This window comes from Anopheles merus, chromosome 3L (assembly GCF_017562075.2).
Source record: "Anopheles merus strain MAF chromosome 3L, AmerM5.1, whole genome shotgun sequence".
Lineage (NCBI taxonomy): Eukaryota > Metazoa > Arthropoda > Insecta > Diptera > Culicidae > Anopheles > Anopheles merus.
Genome location: NC_054085.1, coordinates 39,630,499 through 39,648,336, shown reverse-complemented (window position 1 = coordinate 39,648,336; position 17,838 = coordinate 39,630,499). Strand labels below are relative to the sequence as shown.

Below are 17,838 nucleotides of genomic sequence, written 5' to 3'. Positions count from 1 at the left end.
TATGCATTGGGCACATAGCACATCGAGTGCCGAGGGGAGGGCATGCCACGGTACGGTCGAACCTTCCTCTCGCATCGTCACAGCTGCACATCTGCGAGGTGTATGTGTTTGTTTTGCATTTTCTCGGACCGAATGCAACACTGTTCTCGGCTGTGCCCCGTAGTTGCTGTGACACGGGCAACTTGGGGGAGTTTGGTGCGCACACCTTGCCTGGTCCACCGGCAGCAATGCTCTCCGAAGTGCCACCGGGTTGACCAAAAATGGAATCGCGCTAGGAATGCGATGGGGCAGGGGGTGGAAAGAGTTTATTTACCGGGTTGCCCCGGTTTTTTTCCCGACTCCCGCTTGATGCATCTTTAAAAGGTAATCGGTCAATAACTGTGCCGTAATTCGTTTGTTGACGTACAGTAAAAAACGCTTTTCTATGTTGGTTTAGGTACTGAGGTACTGTAATTTCATTAAAATCCAATCATGGGATGTTGAGGTTAATATTACACGAAGGGTTTCCTGCTCCTAAGTATGACGTAATGATGAGCATAATTGTTCCAACAGCTTCAACGAAGTTACCTTTGTTGGGGCTACAATTTAACACTGAAAATTGCCTTTATCAACCCTTTTTCTCCGCTTCTTACTAGCTAGGAGGGTTGCCATTGTCGATGGGTCCTTAGGTTTTATTTTTTCTGGATGGGCTAATTCACCTCAGACCCGCGACGGATGCGCCCAAATTGATCGACCGATCGGGCGAGAGGGTGAAACAAAACAGAGAAAAGCGCGCCACACCAACTTTACACATGCTTGCGATCGCGTCTCATCGATTGACCGATCGATCACCTTCCCTCGGCAATGGTTAGAGTCGTTTTTCTCCACTCCGCTGCGATCGACGCTGTTCGTAGCAGTGTGAGGAAACGGAGAGCCACTCGGCACAGACCCATCCGTTCGTGAGCACGCTTGAAACATAACAAACGATATGATTATTATTATCATCCCGCGCGGAAACGCACACTGGCGGCAGAAGGGCGTGTGGGGTGCCGATGGAATGGGTGTGCGAAGATTGAGAAAATCGAATGGCAATCAACCCATGGAAGACTGGTTGTTGGGACAGGGTGTACCCCATGGGAGGGAAATGCTGGCCAGAGCCACAGCAGAACGAGGCTCGATCGAAACGTCGAAAAAGACAGGCAAAACAAACGATAACACGTCAAAAACGATAATCGAACGTACAATGCCCCCCCCCCCCCTCATCCAACCCCTCGGCCCAGCAGCAAAGCGAATGGAGGCACATAATTTAGAAGCGACAGGCTAGTCTGGCCAGGGGAAAAAGAACCCACAGACTCCTCATTATGCTGATCGGAGCGTTTGCTTTTTGCTAGCGCGTGTGCAAAAATAAGGCGTTAAAACTATTTCCTCGTGCTAACCGCGCTGCCCCGGATGTCAATGTGTCAATGACTCATCGACGTCGGTTAGCATAAGACGCTGTAGATGCTGCAGAGTGCGATGCGTGAATAGGGCAAGCGTTACTGGCGACTGATAACGGCAAGATAAACTAATTGAGGACCGAGTTTAAGCGTGGATCGCGTAAAAAGGTTCGGACCGATGTCTCAAATACTGCTAAATTAATGTGCAATTTATTTTAACCCAACGATCTTGAGCTCATTTGAATGGAACGGTTTAGCTTGCTTATTGACACTGCCTATCGTCGTTTGTGGCTGTCTGTGGGTGTGAGTGGACATTTGGCAAAATGCAACAAACACGTTCAGTATTTGTCGTTGAACTAGCTTAAGGTTGCAAAAAGCAAACTGGTTTCGCATTTCCATGTCCTCTGTCACGTGCGTCGAAAATTCAAGGCCATCGCGCTTCATGATAAATATTGTCTATTTCTAGCAAATGTGCCTTCGTTCGTGCCGCAAGGGTTTGGTTGGTGGGTTATGCATTAGCACTCATGAGTGGCTTGGTTAAAACTCGATGGTGTTATATTTGGTAAATTGAAACCTTATAAGCACAATCATTCGGATGCGGATGTTGGGCGCGCTTGGGTGCTTGATGGACCGATGGCAGAAGGCCAGACAAAGAAACGGTTTGCACCAGCCAACCAGATCGGTGTTAATCTCATTAGAAGAATAACAATTCTTCTACTTCTGCCATCGTGTGTGTGTGTGAGGGTTTGTCTTCACGATCTGCTTGTGTCGCCGTGATTCTTTTCCAGCGTGCGAACGCATGATAAACATGCTTTTATCACGCATTGGCTTGTCATTCGAATCCTTTGGCTCTGGCATGGGTGGCAGGTCTGAGAACAAACGCTTCCCCTCCCTTTTCCGTCCTCCACAATGGACCGATTTTGACATGGTGTAGGGGCTAAGCAAAAAAAAAAAAGAGCAAACACGCCATAAACATAAAATGCCATCCCCACAAGCTGCGTACGACCGGGCCAGGGAGGGGGCGAAAGATGTCCGTCTTCCAGAAGCTACCTTTGGGGTCGAATCTGCGAAACGATCCGAACTGGTTTGGTGGTCGTTTTTCTTTGGCTCGTTACGTATTTTATAGGGTTGGTGATTTGTATTTTTTTCGCTGTATATTCTCGCTCTCCCTCTCTTTCCTTTTCTCTCTGTTTCTTCTGCTTCATCTCACTGCCATGCTGCCTGCTTCCGGCTGGAGGATGGCGAATGGATGGCAGGAGCCGTTCCACGCTATGCGCGTTATGCTAATTTAAAACCATGTCAACTACGGGTGTCTCTATTTTAAGGAGTTGAGTCGTTTTTTTTTGCTGTTGTTATTGATACTCCCTTACGGAGATTTTGAGCGTAAGATGAAATTTGTCCGCACTTTTGCAGGGCGTGGTACGCGAGCCATATTTGTTGAAGTGAGTGACAACTCGGCAACGACGAACGCGCTGCCGCAGTTGACTGGGCTGGGCTGTTGCTGTTGGGGAAAGTTTTTTTTTTAATTGCCCACAAACCCAATCACAAAATCGTACATCGTTGGTACATTGAGAAACATGCCGATATGGCCAACGGTAATTGTAAGCAACATAGGTAGTGGCCATGTCAAAATGCGCTCGAACGCCGGATGTGGGACGGCAAAAAGGATTGTTATTTAAACGAAATGTATGACGCAAACGGCGCAGCAAGTTATTTGTCAATAGCTGCTCTGGGCCGGGCGGTAAATCACACGCATGTTTCGAATGAACCACACGGCAGAGTGTCTGGTAAGTTGCTGCGAGACTCACCTCACATTGAGACACGCACACACATACACATACACCGTTCGCGGTACGACACCAGCTTAGGACGGTTTAATGTGTCACCTTTAAGTCCGCAATAATGGAGCTGATTAGAATAAATTAGACATTCTGTTGTAGCTTTCCCTCCCCGAAAGCGCGACGGAACGCTTCCGCCAAACCCAAGCGAGTGGTGGCAGTGTGCGCGAGCCTTTTAGACGGGTGTGTCGCGTACCGCGATTCGCGAACATGGCTCATGGAGATCATGGCTGTGCGATGTTGGCTTGAAAAACAGATGGTTCGGGGATGGAGTGGGCTGGGTGTGTGTGTATGTGCGCTGTGAAGTCAACATGCGGTAGAACAACGGATTGAAATCGGTGTCAAATATTTATCCACCTCGAGCGTTTGTGGATCTAGCAAAGGGACCGAAATCAGTCGAGTAACGGCTTTGTATATTGGCGAAAGTGGAATTTCACATTATGAACCTTTTACAGTTTATGTAGCTTCGTACGCAAGGACGCTGTAAGTAGTTTACACAAAAATAGAACATCTTTTTACTTCCGACAAAGTTAGTTGAAAGTCCCGAATTACCAAAATCCACAAAAGACTTTAATCCGCTCCACTGTTGCCGTTTGTATCCTGGGCGGGAGTGTCGGAGGCAGCTGCCCGCTTCAAGGAACGATGCAAGGGTTATCTTACGGGCAATGGTGACAGGAGAGGCCTGTTTTGAGATGCAAAAGACAAATCCGTTCCTGCACAAACGACTGGTCCTTGTAAAACGCTCCCACTCTACGGCTCGCAGGCAGACCTTGGGTCCCTTGGCGTGAGCTCTACCGCAGCTGTGGTGGGTTCGTGGGGGAGCCCAATCCCGCTTACGTGCGCTCCCTATCCCTAGTGGCACTGTGGGCCAGGGAGAGACCTGTTTTCAATTTTTCGTTCCCGCTCACTCTACACACAATAGAGACGCGAGAGGGGGTGCGTGCAATGGGAGAAGGCCACAAAATACGACACCCAAACGCGCGACACGACACAGATCCATGCGAAGGGAGCTGAATCATGATGGGTCTGCGCGGTGTCCAGGTGGTGGTGTGGTAGGCCTCGTTTTTACGATCGCAGCGCGCGAGACACTGGAGCCACCACAGTGGAGCAGCCAGATGAAGGTGCGATGGTGGTGGGCCGCTGTGTTTGAGTTTGGGGCTGGTTCTGGCAAGAAACCAAGCAGAGCAGAGATAAGAACAAGAACGCGCTCGCGTAAGAAACAGTAATAAATTTATATCTCGTTTATGCTGAGGTTCGTTCGCTCTTGTCGTTTCCTCTTCTTTAGTGTGTCCCACTATTCTCCCTCGCCCCTCGTGTCTGGGGCTTTCTTTCCACAACCGACCCTCCCGTGGCGTGTTTTCCTGCATCTCATTCCACCCGCTAACAACTCTTTCCATCCCGAATTGGAGGTGTTCTTTGGCTGCTTTTGTTACGGTGGAAAAGCTTGAGCATGCTGTAAACGTTATTGTACTTAGTGTACCATTGGTTGTTAAAACAGTTTTGAAACACAGCAGTGCAAAAGATGCAACATTGGTACAGCAGATTGTCAGCTTCGGTCCGTAAAATCCAAACACCAACCACCTCTAGGAGGATTGAAAATCGAACGCAAATCATTCCCTGCTCATCGTCGAGATGTGCGTTTTTGCTTCTTCTTCTTGTTTGTCAAGTCATCTTCGGGTCTCTTGCTCCGTCACCTTCCCGGTTTTTTTTTGTTCGAAGATATTTGGTTTTTGTGTATACAAAAACATGCCAAGAAATATACGATTTCATATCGCGATGCTCGATAGATGGGTGCCTTATTCGGTTCCTCTGGGTTTTTTTCTGTCGGTTTCTTGCCGCGTCGTCTTCTTCTGGCACATCCGTTGCCCGTGGCCGGAGGGTGTGAACACTGTATGGATGGGAGGGGAAAAAGGCTTCAAATATCCAAGGTCAATTGCTCTGCTTATAATGGTTTTTGATTTTGATGGCGTCCAGCGTGTGCTCGCGTCATTCGAGAGTGTCGTTCTTCTTCTCCACTTTCTTCGCACGATCTCCCCCTGTGTTCGAAGAGAACGATCCGCTCCGTCACAAATCCAATCGATTCTAACCGGCCGGGCTGTTGAACCGAGCGGGGCACAGCGTGACGTATGGTGAAAGTCGGGCGGGAGTTTCGGTGGAGTACGCATCGCGTTCAATGTTTTGCTGCGTCGCGCCGAAACACTCTTGCAACACTAGAAGGGGTGCTAGCGTTCTTGCTGCCCGGATGCAGCCGGGAGAGGACGGCTCGACACGATCGATGGTTAAGCGAGCGATGGAGAAAGGGCAAACAGGAAGACACGAGTGTTGTGTGCGAGTGTCTGGCGGGATTCAAATTGCTCATAATCATTCTGTTGATGGGTTTTGGTTTACCTCCCGGGCACCCGTCGTTCCATCGATACCAAAACACCAAGCATCCAGAGAAGGTCAATTTTGTACGTAGTGAGATCGTTCGGTTGATGCCCTGGTTCTGATGGGTTGACTGTGGCCAAGGGTTCAGGCAAATGATGTGAAAGACCAAACCAGCAGATCATACTTTGCATAACTGCACAACGATGCGATCATCCAGCGTTGGACATTAAGAGCAGATGATCGTTCCAAAAACAAACAAAATCATCTTAAACCACAAAACTGACGCTTTGAAATAGGTGTATGAAGCTGGATGTCTTGTAAGTCTAGCCAAATGGCACTACTCTTGTTTACCGATCTTGAAAAGATCGTTTTTTTATCAGGTTTTTTTTTACCCCCGTTGCTGTTGATTGACAAGAACTGACCACATATTTCCTGCTGCCAAACCTCAAACCACCTCAACGAAGGTTCACTGCGATGGAACTCGACCTGAGTCAAGTGAAATGATGAGGTTACTGAGCGCCCCAAGATCTCGGCGATATATCCGCACTTCCAATACTCGACCTCCCATCAACAGCGACCAAAGTCAAATAATGTTTGATTGTTAATGACTACAGCGTCTGTGTGAGTTTGTGCGTCCCTTTTAGTTGTTGTTGTTGTTCTTAAACTCATTTTGTTTTCTCCCTGTACCTTTGCGCCTCGAACGCTATCCCTCCGTCAAGGTCCGCTCGGGGTTGTGGCGGGCTGGCTGGGTTGGCTCCAAAGCACCAAACTCCCAGTGGCTGCTTAGCTATTTCCCGCATCCCGCGCTCTAGTCGATGATGGTCGTGTAAGCAGCCTTATGAATCTGAGTGTTTTATTTCCCCTCGATCTTCCTAGCGCGATACGGTGGGGATCGTACAGCGTGGACAGCGCGGTCCTATCTCCGTACGATCTTCAGGATCTCAGCTTCCCGCACCCAAGACTCTATCGTACACCGGACCGGGCTTGTTGGCCCGTGATGAGGCTCTTGTGGTTAGGCTAAACATAATTTTTAAGAATGAGGTTTCAACTTTTCTCTGCCTCATTTTCCTGCGTGGTCACGGCTACGGTGCTGGGCGTGCTGGGCATTTCGTACCACTCGAAGCTCTTCTTCTCCGGACCGAGCGAACGGCTTGAAACGTTTGTTTAATGATCAATTTTGTCGAAGATTTGTCTACGTCTGTTCTCTTCGTTGGTTGGTTACCTTTTTTAATAGATTTCGTTCGTTCTTTCCAACATTAATTTGACCCGTTTTTGGGATAAATTATGTTTCCTTCAAGTCACTAGAACGAGAAGAGCTCATTCGTATGCGCGTGTGTGTGTGTGTATGTGTGTGTCTGTCTGTTTGTCTATGCGTCTTAACTAGCTTAAAATGAAGGTTGAGTGGGAACCACCTATTAGAAACTTGAAAAGCGCTAAATAACGAAGTTCACGAGACGCTTCGAAAATACTTGTTAGGTCCACTTTCGGCCCATGGTAACGGTCGTATGCAAAACTTTTGACAACCCATCGTCTGCAGAACAGTCCGTATATCAGGAGCAGCGATAATGCCGTTGACCACACACTCAAACGCCCAGTGCATAGCCCCTGTTTTACAATAGCACACAGTTTTGGGATTAGACACCATTTGTCATACATGAAAAGTGAGCACCGTTCGTTTCTTAGCCGCCATGCACGGAACTCCGCAAAACCGGAAGCCGTGCCGAAAGCCAAAGTCATTCGAAATGGGCGCCGTATAATAGCCGAGATGCAGTTGCAGGCTTGCACAGACCCGAGCGAGACAATTGGACAGTCTTCAAACTTCCTTTCGGTACAGCAAAACTTCTTGTACTGCTGATACCGCCATCGAAAGAGTTTTCTTGTCTCGTTCGCTTGATGCAGGACGAAACATTCGGGTGGGATGAATTGTTCTCCGGTCAAAGCACTTGGGTGTGCGACGTCCTGCTGGGTTGCTCGCATACACCACCACCACGTGCCTATCGTTCATAGGGGCGAGGGACTCAAGTTATTTCCTACTTCCGATGGTATGCTAATGGACAAGTTTATTACCATGAGTGAAGTGTGTGTTGTCACCCGTGGGTGTGGTATTTTGATAGTTGAGGCTTTTAGGAAGTATTTAGTTTGAAATTAAACCACGGATCAACACTTAAAGCCACCAGATAATTCAGTTCGGTGTTCAGTTTTGCAAGGGGGAATATGACGAGCGCTGAATGTTTGAGAAACTGGTACTTTCGATGCGATGATTAACACAAGCCAAAAGACAAAACTGCATTACTTTCAAAATACAATAGTGTGAATGTTGTTCCGTCGAGTCTCCTGACAGGACTCAAATAGCTTCGCTGGCGTGTGCAGAAGAACTCGCGCTCCAAAATGGAAATTATTCATCCGTTTTGATGCGAACCTTATTGGGGGCGCGCTGTAGATGGATGGTTTTGTTTTGTGCATCATTCTCCAAAACTGATGCTCGCGAGTTCATTAGGACCGACCAAACCAGAGAATAAAACAGGATCACTGACACTTGCATGAATATCTCAGCAGAGCATTGTGGTGCGACTCAGGACTGGAGAAGAGGGGGACCTGTGCGTGATGCCATTTCCGTTCGCGGATCACGGAATTGATGATTTCGGTTCGACGGATCGCGTCCGTTTGCATCCATCTTTGGGTGGTCGTTCTTCCTTTAGCGGGATCGTCCTCGTGCCCTGCGCCGACGGTAAGGAGGTGGGATGCTCTTTGTGGCGAGGGTGAGCGATCCGATGGTCCGATGCCCAACACGGTCTGACACTGATTGACAGATTTTGATTTAGTATTGCCTAAACAATATGATGCTCACCCTCTTCTGTTTCGACCGTAACTAAATTTACTTGGAATTTTGTTCTCTCGCTGTTTAGCCCACGATCGAGGGTGATCGTTGGACGACTGTTTGGTGCAATCGTTCGAGGACCTAAGTTCGTCGTAGGTATTACCATGTACATCTACCAGTGCAACATATCTGCTCATTAAGCTAGTGCGGTAATTGTTCGTATCGTATAAAAGAGAAGGAAATTAATTAATCTTGGGCACGGAAAATCAGCTCAGACGGCATATGAAACATTGTGTGCCTCACGAGAGCTGCTATCTCGGTATCGCGGGAAACCGAACACATTGGTGAAGAATCACTTCGAGTGGTGTTGTGCTGTCAGTTCCCGTTTTAATTCTGCATGTTTGCACCTCGACGCAAGTGCTACTTTATTTAGCGTTGAGATGGACCTGTTCCCGGCAAAGGGTTGTTGGAGTCTCCCTTTGGTGCAGTGATCTTTTACTGATGATCGCTCAATGGTTGGCACGGCTGGAAAAGCCGATGGTACAACATGTTAAACCATCGGTCACGGTTTCCACTGATGGCAGCAGAGTTTGATGAGCTTGGTCAGGACTCGGAGATGTGATATCGCGAAACGGGGTGCCTACCAATAAGTGTCGGCCTGGTCCTCTGCGCAAATGATCTCATTCCGTCTGCTTATGCTGCCGGAGACGTTGGGCGAGTGGGGGGCTTTTGCTTCAATTTCAATTTCCTGCCCATCCGTTCCGGATACGGATAGTGTACTTCGGCATGGTGGCAAGAGAACGAATGTTTCCGTTGTCGTTTGTGCTTACCGTGATTCATCGTGGGCTTCCATGGCCGGCATCCAGTATGCGATCTTTCCAGACTCGGCCCTGCGGAAAACCGGAATGGCGAATGGGAAGCTAATCGCTTTCTTGTCGACACCGCCGACCGCCTCCCTCTCCCGGTTCCTACCCTCCGGTGAGGTTGCGCCTTGCAGCAGGGCCAGCGTTTCGATGGGGCACGCATTAAGAAGCCTCCGAATGCACGGAAACCGTGACGAACGAGCCGTGTAGCCATCACACCTCGAGACGTTCGAGCGCATGTTCCAGTACCCTAGGCCTATCCAATGCGTCTGGTTGCAGTGGAGCCTTCCATGCTGTCCTCTCTCGCTCCGGCCGACCATCGACCAAGACTAGCAAGGTGACGAAAAGGTGGTTTTAATTGATTGGTATTTTAGTGCTCTGCCTTCGCGGTGTAAAATGATTGGGCATTTGTGGAAACTTGTTCGTCGTGGTTGGGCCTCGAGGCGTCGGGAACGTCGCCTAGAGTCGTCCACGGTAATGATGACGATGGATGGGAGAGCTGCTGCAGACTGTTGAACTAGAATTCGCCGTGACGCAAGTGCAAAGCATTGCGATGCGCAGGCATGCAGTTGTGAATGGAAACAGAAGCAAGTTGCACTGCGGGTACAGCACATGGAGACATGGGATTGTTGTTTGTAAGACTGATGTTCGAGCACCATTGGCATGATGGGATGGCAGGTTTGCTGGCTGGCTGGCTGGCTGGCAGGCCTGGGTGTGAATAAACATAGGTTCATAGTTGTTTTCCAATGTGAAATGTGCGCTGCAAACGTGTTCCGAACTTTTACTCCCTTCGTGTATTTATGCTGTTGAAACAAACTAAATCTCATGAAAAATGGCAAAGTCTTGATGAGTCTTTATTGATGCAATGCTATGTATTCGAGAGATTGTTGGTTTTTTTTTTCGTACCGTCTTGTTTTCCTGCTTCCAACATGTTGACATTTCAATCAAAACATGTCTGGCCCTGGTTGGAAAATCCAGATAATGTTTTAATAAAGCGTGAAAACTGTCGCGAACACGCGGGAAACACTAAGGGATCTTGTTTTCTTGTGTGTGCGGCGGGCAAAATGGCTTGGCAGCCTGTTTTAATCTGCTGCTCGGACACCGTTTTAATAACAAAGTTGTCACTCAATTTTAACCGCAGCATGCCACGGTCAAGACGGAAGACTGACACGCCTGCGTAGTTGTGTTGTGTCGTGTGTCGAGTGGAAGGAGGAAGGCGGTTATTGAAGCTGTGGTTACTGGGTGATCACTAAATCCAATCTTAGGGCCAAGGAAAGGGGATGAATTGTTTTCGGCGATCGAGTAGGAAAAGGATTCTTGTACAAAATTATGTTGGTGGTAGTTTTCGATATCGAGACATTTATCGATTCTCGAAATCAAAATCTTCCAGGTTCTGTCGCTCCGTTAGCTATCTCCAGGACGACAGGCTCTGCATGTCCGGAATGGTTTTTACTGTAGATAAGCAACGTCAGTGTGTTTTTTGTTCTGTTTGTACACTGTTTTGTCCTTCCATGAGCTGCACTTTTTTACTCATTCAAGTGCATTGGTAACCACATCTCGACAACGTTACGTTTGCTCCCCTGCAAGTCGTTCGCGGCCGATCGCTTAGGTATGGTTGTTGTAGATCTTTGCCTTGCGTATATTGGGACTACCGTTTTGGAGAATAAAAAAAACATCTTCGAAATGCACGCTTTTACACGAATTGTATTCCGATGTGGTAGCTGTTTTTTGTCTTTCTCTCCTGTTGAAGTTGATTTTCGATTCGAAGATTTCTTGTACATCTCGCAAATTTCAACGCTACAAGCGCGCGGTTGTTGTTGGTTCGTGTGGCGACATCTTTCCAGCGATTGCCAATTTTCGGTTACTTCAGCTGCTGATCTGTCTGCCGTGCTGCGCCAGAATGCACGGGCCCTGGACCGGTATACCGTGGTGGGCCCGTGGTACGGTTCCATTCTCGAATCGCCATCGCTTTCGCAAACAGGTTCGATTTGGACGCTGAACGCGTCCGTTGCAGTCGATGCGTTCCGTTGTGCGGTGCTGTTTCCTCCGCCGCACACGCCTGTGATAATAACGATTGTATGTTTTTGTTTGCGCTGCCTCTCGATCGTCCGCCGCTCCGGAGTGCGTGTTCTTTTATGTAGCTTGTGCTTGGTGCTGTTATTGTTTTCACCAGCCATCGTTGTCATCATTAAATTACTTAACGGCGACAGGGTTATATTTTGTTTTGCCCTATTTATATACGCCCATGGACAGGCTGGCAGGAGGACGGGCCGTGGCACGGAGTATCTTGCGCCGGTTTTCGGTCGACCAAATTTGGCACCAGCCCCCGAAACCAAGAAAGGAAAGGAAATGAGTGAGAAAAAAAGGTTTTACCCTGCAGGAGAAAGAAACTGTACAAAAAAGCACTTACACACACACACACACACACATAAGCCAGACTTGAAAAAAAGCACGAAACAGGAAGCGTTGTCCCAAAAATGCAGGACGAATAAGTATCGCTTCTCGGGTTAATGCGGACGGTATTGCAGTTGCATTGTAATGCCGTTTCATCCGCTATTGAGAATTATTTTCAGTTTTACCGTACCACCACCATTACTACCCTCTTGGCTCCTCGAATTCGTCATGCCAGATATGCCCGTTTTAGAAACGTTCGAGAAAACGAGCATCCCCTCGAGCATCCTCGAATCAAAGGGAACACGTGACCGTCTAGCCAAAACGACGGTGCACAGGAAGTATGATTGCAATTTGGCACTCTTTGCGGAGATGGTAGAACTGCAACTCGCCATTCAGGGCCATGCCAGCACCGGGTTGTCGCCATTTGTTGTTTTGGTTCCGATGAGTTGTAGTTTCCTTTGACGAGCAGTGTTCTCTTCATGCTGCACTAAAACATTGCCAATCCATCGTTGGTTGTCGAGGGGGTTAAAATGTTGCGCGAAATAAAAGCGAAGCTTCAGGGCGACGGATGAAACACGAGGAATGCTATGTATTTTAAAATGGTCAGGATAATTAAGTTGAATGAATTTAAATAGCCCCAAACAACAATGTAATCATACACGTTCTGCCTTTGGGTGGTGGTGCTGTGGAAAAAAGTATGTTTGGATTCTGGTTGGTGTGCAGAGCAGTGCGTAGTGCGAGCGACACACTGGCGGAATCGGTGAGTAAGACAAGAGAAAAACAAATTGATTTCCAGTGCTATTAGAGTAATTATTCCATGATTTTCATAATTCCCAATTGATGGGCTTACCGTGTGTTAGGGGTGAGGAAGCGGACAGTGAGGTGTGGAGAGCATGGGGGAACATTACATTTGATGAATGCAAGATTGGAGGGAGTGTTGTTTTTTTATGTTTGGTGCTGAGAAGTTTTGTGTGGGATGAAGGTTAGAAAACGCCCAAGAATTAATTTTGAGCGCCCAAGGTGGGAAGTTCGTTGACTCACGGGTAATTCGTTCGCTGAAAGTGAGTAATGTTGGAAGCGCGGACTATTATCAGGCTTCGGTGCTTGCTCGAGGTGTCTGGGTTGTTCTGAGTTTGGTTTTGACAAAATCGAGAAAGAAGTACTTTTTCACTAAAATGTGTTCAATATAACCTTTTTTCTTGCATAGTAGACACAAATTCATTCCAGGTTACCTGCCGGTGGTAGAAGGAAGCACGCGTTGTGATACGTGCGATTGGTTTTTTTTCCTGTGCGTGTCTATTTTCAGGTGAATGTGTATAGCATTTAAAGTGAGTTACACCTGGATGTGGTGGCAAAGGAGGGTAAAAAGCAGCACCAAGCAGTGCGTGTCTGTGTGTTCATTTATGACGCCTTCATGCGGTGCGTATAAATGGGCGCACATTATGCACACATCAATTGCCCGTATGCAAAGCGGCGAGAGGTGCGCTATGCAGTGCTGACAGTGAGTGCAACGAAAGTGATGCAGGCGACACGGTGCATAATCGAAATTCCTTCGCTACGGTGGAGAGCTCGCTCATAATGCTCGCCCAAAACGACCCTAGCAGGCAGTACGCAGCGTTTGTTGCTCTCGCTCGCTCCCGGGGCACGTTGTTGCTCTCGCTCGCTCGCGATTAGCGCGTCTAGAGTAGGCAAGGATAACCATGGTTGTGATTGTTTGATGTGCGCGCATGAATATAAACGACAATCGACAGTACAGCCACGGTGTGGCAACTGGCAAGTGAGAGATGTGTTTCACCATTTTATTTTGTCCGTTCGGCCCCAACCCGCCCTTCCGCCCGACCGGGAGGGGCCATCCACCGTGCCGTTTATCAGCCATCACTCCGCCGGGTCTGTGTAAGCCTCATCTGTCATTCGATCGTTCAATCTCCTCCCTCGGCAAACTGCAGGCAGCTCCGGTTCACTTCATCCGCCTAACGATGCTCCTTTATCTCGGGGGTTTCATCTTTCGCCTTTTCCTCGATTACTTCCATCAATTTAAATTTTATGAATAATTTCTTTTCTTTTTGTTCTCGCGTCGTGCAAAAGATGCTCCTCTGGCTCCTACTGCTCGTGTGCCCTGCCACAAACATCCCTTTGCCTGCTGCTTTCTTTCAGGCCAACCGCTCTCCTCCCCCCCCTCTTTTCCTCTCCTTCACGAGCTTCTTGTGCCGTTTTCGTGCAGGTTTCGTACAGTGAGCCCCTGCCAGTCGGCAAAACGGCTGGGGATCGTGAACTATTTTCTCTGCGAACGATCATGATCAAGTTGGAAGCATTTTGTTCGTGTTTTGTTTCGTACTTCCCTGCCATGCTTTGTGCCGATCGCTATCGGGCGACTCTAAGCTGGGCTGCACAAGCTGTTTGCTCTGAACGGTAGACTTTGTTCTCGGATCAAAGAGCACAGTATCCACACAGCATAGATCATTGCTTTGTTTTATTGCATACGCTAAATGCATCAACATAATTTGTGTTTCAATCATTGGTGGTGGATCCCGTTTCGAGGTACACTCGGCTCCAGCTGTGCGCCGCCTCGCAGCGGTCTTTCTGTCCCACACATTGCCGGCGAAGTTAGTTTGAAGCAGTTTGCAACAGAAATCATCACACAGAGGCACCAAAGCTAGCGTGATTAGTGGGAGGGAAAGGTAGTTAGGTTCGGGATTGATGGAACGATCAAACCATCAAAATGTTTACGAAGCCACAATGCACGTGCAACGAAAGGGACGGTCGTTTATTATATGTTTTATCCCAGTGTCTAACAAAAAAGGATGGTTTGTTACGACCGAAGCTGGCGACAATGCGCTTTTCCCGTGCCCATACCGTGCTTGGAACCATGGAACGGTCCTCGCTCCTTCCAGTTCCAAAAGACCAGCTCCGAACGCCATGGGAAAAGGGCCAAGTAACGTTGGCAATGGATTTTGTGTGTGTGTGTGTGAGCTTTGTGTTGAACAAAACGAGCCTTAGGAAAGACCTTGCACAAAACACATCTCACATCATGTGCTCCTCCGGCCTCGGTCCTCTTTGTGTCAGGCTGGACGATGTGTGATTTTCTACGAAACAAATGTCCTGCCACACAGAGAAGGGACAAAACACACTACGGACGCTACGGGACGGCACCAAACACCATCACCTTCGCACAATGCAGCGCGTGGGATGTGCGTGGGATCAAAACAGTGCAAAAAGTGCGATTCTCGGTGCTCAAAAATTAAGCAATCTGGCCTTGCGTTCGTTCGGCCTGGCAAAGCGAGCACCGTCCACATACCTGACCGCTGAGCCCGGTGGGAAATCGATCAGGACAATGACGCACTGGAAGAATTACGTGTCAATCTTTCCCGTCCACCACAATCGGCTTCAATCTAGTCCCGATGTGTACCGGAGAGGTGCAGTGCCTGGGTCTGAATCCGGGCCTGTGCTGTCGGAATGTTACACACTGCACAGCAAAAACGTATGTGTGTTCTAGCTTGCAGTTTTAGTCTACCGATGGAGGATGTAGTCACGAACATCATACACTAAACTAAACATGTCATCCAGTATCTAGCGTGACGTTGAGCTTGAGCTTTGGTGATATTTAAAAAACGGTTTACATTAGGTTTGTTAGCCTTCTCGTCCAATAAAAACAATTACAAAGCACATCCGGTGGAAGGAAAGAGTACAAAAAAACAACATCCCTCTGCTGCACAGCCCATCGCCTACGACTGACCTACTGCACTGTAGTGCGCTGTGTGCTGGGCGATTGGTTTCCCATTCCGGTCTATTCGTTCCCTTCTTTCCAAGGACTAGCCCATCGCCGGTGTGGTCCCTCGGGCCTAGCCGCAGGTATGTGTATGGTTGCATTTTAAAGGCAAATATTTACTGCCGAGCTCCTTTCTCCGGGACGGGTCCGGGCTGCACCACACGCTCCCGGCACTGTGCATTTGCAAGGGGTCGCCACGGCCACGATGTCGTTGTAAATACTTCAGCCTTTTCGAAAGGATGCACTGCTGCCCTGCGTACCTGTCCAGCGCACTGCAGGACGGGATCAGATAATTGCAACATCATTATCGATTGTCGACCAGATCTCCCGTGTCCCCGCTTATCCGACCGACCGGACGCCATGTTGCAGGGCCGGCTGGTTTTGGGCAATGGTGTCCGTTTGTCCGGGTGTTTAGGCGTTGGGTTTGCTGGATTTTATCCCAACAGCAATACCGCTGTCAAACGAGCACGAAAACATTTTTCGGATCAATTCCTACCGGTGCCCGAATCAGCATGCAGCCAGCAATTCCAGCTAGTGTCTGTGCTGCACCGAAGCCAATGTATCACACCAACACTTTTGCTGCGATTCCCACCTTCTCCCCAAAGCGTATGCCTGCCTCTCAGCGTGATTTTGGTGCGTGTGTTGTCTCGTTTTCGTACCAACTCGCGCGCACGTACACACTCAAAATCTCTATTTATGTTGCCAGTGTCTGTAATGTTTTTGTTTGCTCGCCGGACTCCCTCCCTCTTATTCCAGGTTTATGTGGTGGAGCTGCTACTGCCCCCGCGCCGTCCGCGGATGGTGCGTGTTAGTAAAATATGTTTTCTCACTATCCGTGTGTGCGCGCGCGCGATATTGGGCAACAAGCATTAAAGCACCGGGTAGGATCCCACCTCCGTACCACGCAGGAAGGACACCGCCGCCGTGGGCAGCGTTTCGTTTCGCCCTTTGCCCGATTCCGCGGGGAACGACCAAATTTGGATGACGACGGTTCCGGGCGTTGCTGTTCGGGGATGTAGATATTTCGTTGTTCGCTTTCGTTGATTTCTTTCAACGGGTTCGGGTACGGGCACGGAACCCGTCACGGATCCGGCGCACGATGATGGATGCGCCGCGGGGATCGTGCGGCGGTAGTGTGGTGGGGAATAAAATAATATTTAATGGAAAAACGGCCGAAACGGTCCAGCAACAACACAGCAGCAGCAGCAGCAACAGCAACAGAGAAGGCAGTGCAACCGTACCCCGTATCGTAGCATCCCTTTGCTCGCAATACAACGGGAACAAGCGGCAACGGAAGATATATGAAATCGGGGATGGAAAATCATAAAGAAAAGGATTGTGCGAGTTTTATTATACATGGAAGCAAAATATGTAAACAAATCACAGCCGCAATGGCATCGGCATGAAGAAGCCCGGACGAGATTGTGCAAGCATACCAGGGTCGGAAAGGGAAAGGAACCAGCACGGTGTTTGGCGGAAGTGGGTGGAAACGGTTCCTCTTCTTCGCACTGTTGGCCGTCGTACCTCGCCGGATGCTTCGGGATATGCGTTGAGGAAGAGATGGATTTAGAGAGAGAGAGAGAGAGAGAGAGAGACAGGGAGAGAGAGAGAGAGACCGAAAGAACGAATGGGAGTGAGCGAGAAGCTCCATAAAAGGGGGCAAGAAATGGATTCTCGTGCCAGCGCGGACACAGGAGGGACCCACTGCCAAAGCGGTTTAGCGGAAGGAGCGGATTGAAAAACATACGCGCGTTAAATTTCAAGATTTACTGTCAAAAGCCGAAAAAAGAGCCAGCCTTATTGCGCAGGTCAATCGTCCTTGCTGCTGCGGATGATGGGGTTCCTCGTTGGTGGTAGGATTCGTGAAGTTTTATTAGCTATGCTGTGAATCTTTTCCCGCAATTATTGTTTTCCTCTGATCGAGATGATCGGACACAGGGAGGGGAAACAAATTAAAAATTCGCGTATACCGTGCGGTGGGAAATATGATAATAATGCTGAAGGTCATTGTGCGAACGAATCGAACCGTTTTGACACACTTCGGTCCATCGTTTTGCTCCAGCCCGTGTGATTATTTCCATCCCGAGCCATACAGATGGGTGATATCATATTGAGTTGTTGATACAATGCGAGAAGCAAATAAATTGAATATTTTTACCCACCCCGCATCCAGCGACATGTGCTAGGGGAGTTGGGAAGGGTGCCAGAAAGTAAAAAAAAAAGACGACGGCCCGTCCATTTTATACAGTCATATTTAACGATCTGCTTTTTTGCGATGATGACTCTCCCAATTCTGGGATGGGTCGTAAATCAATGAGCAAAATGTGGCGATGTTTTGTGGTGCCGGGATTCTACGGAAAACCGATTTATGCAAACC

General features: G+C 48.6%; 1 long non-coding RNA gene across 1 annotated transcript; it reads right to left on the bottom strand.

The window, feature by feature from the left end:
• Positions 1-6,850: 6,850 nt before the first annotated feature.
• On the bottom strand, positions 6,851-10,707 carry LOC121599944. The gene is made up of 2 exons (XR_006005761.1): positions 10,208-10,707; positions 6,851-10,117 (listed from the first exon to the last, which is right to left on the bottom strand). It is a non-coding gene; the product is annotated as an uncharacterized LOC121599944 (long non-coding RNA).
• Between the last annotated feature and the right edge of the window lie 7,131 nt (positions 10,708-17,838).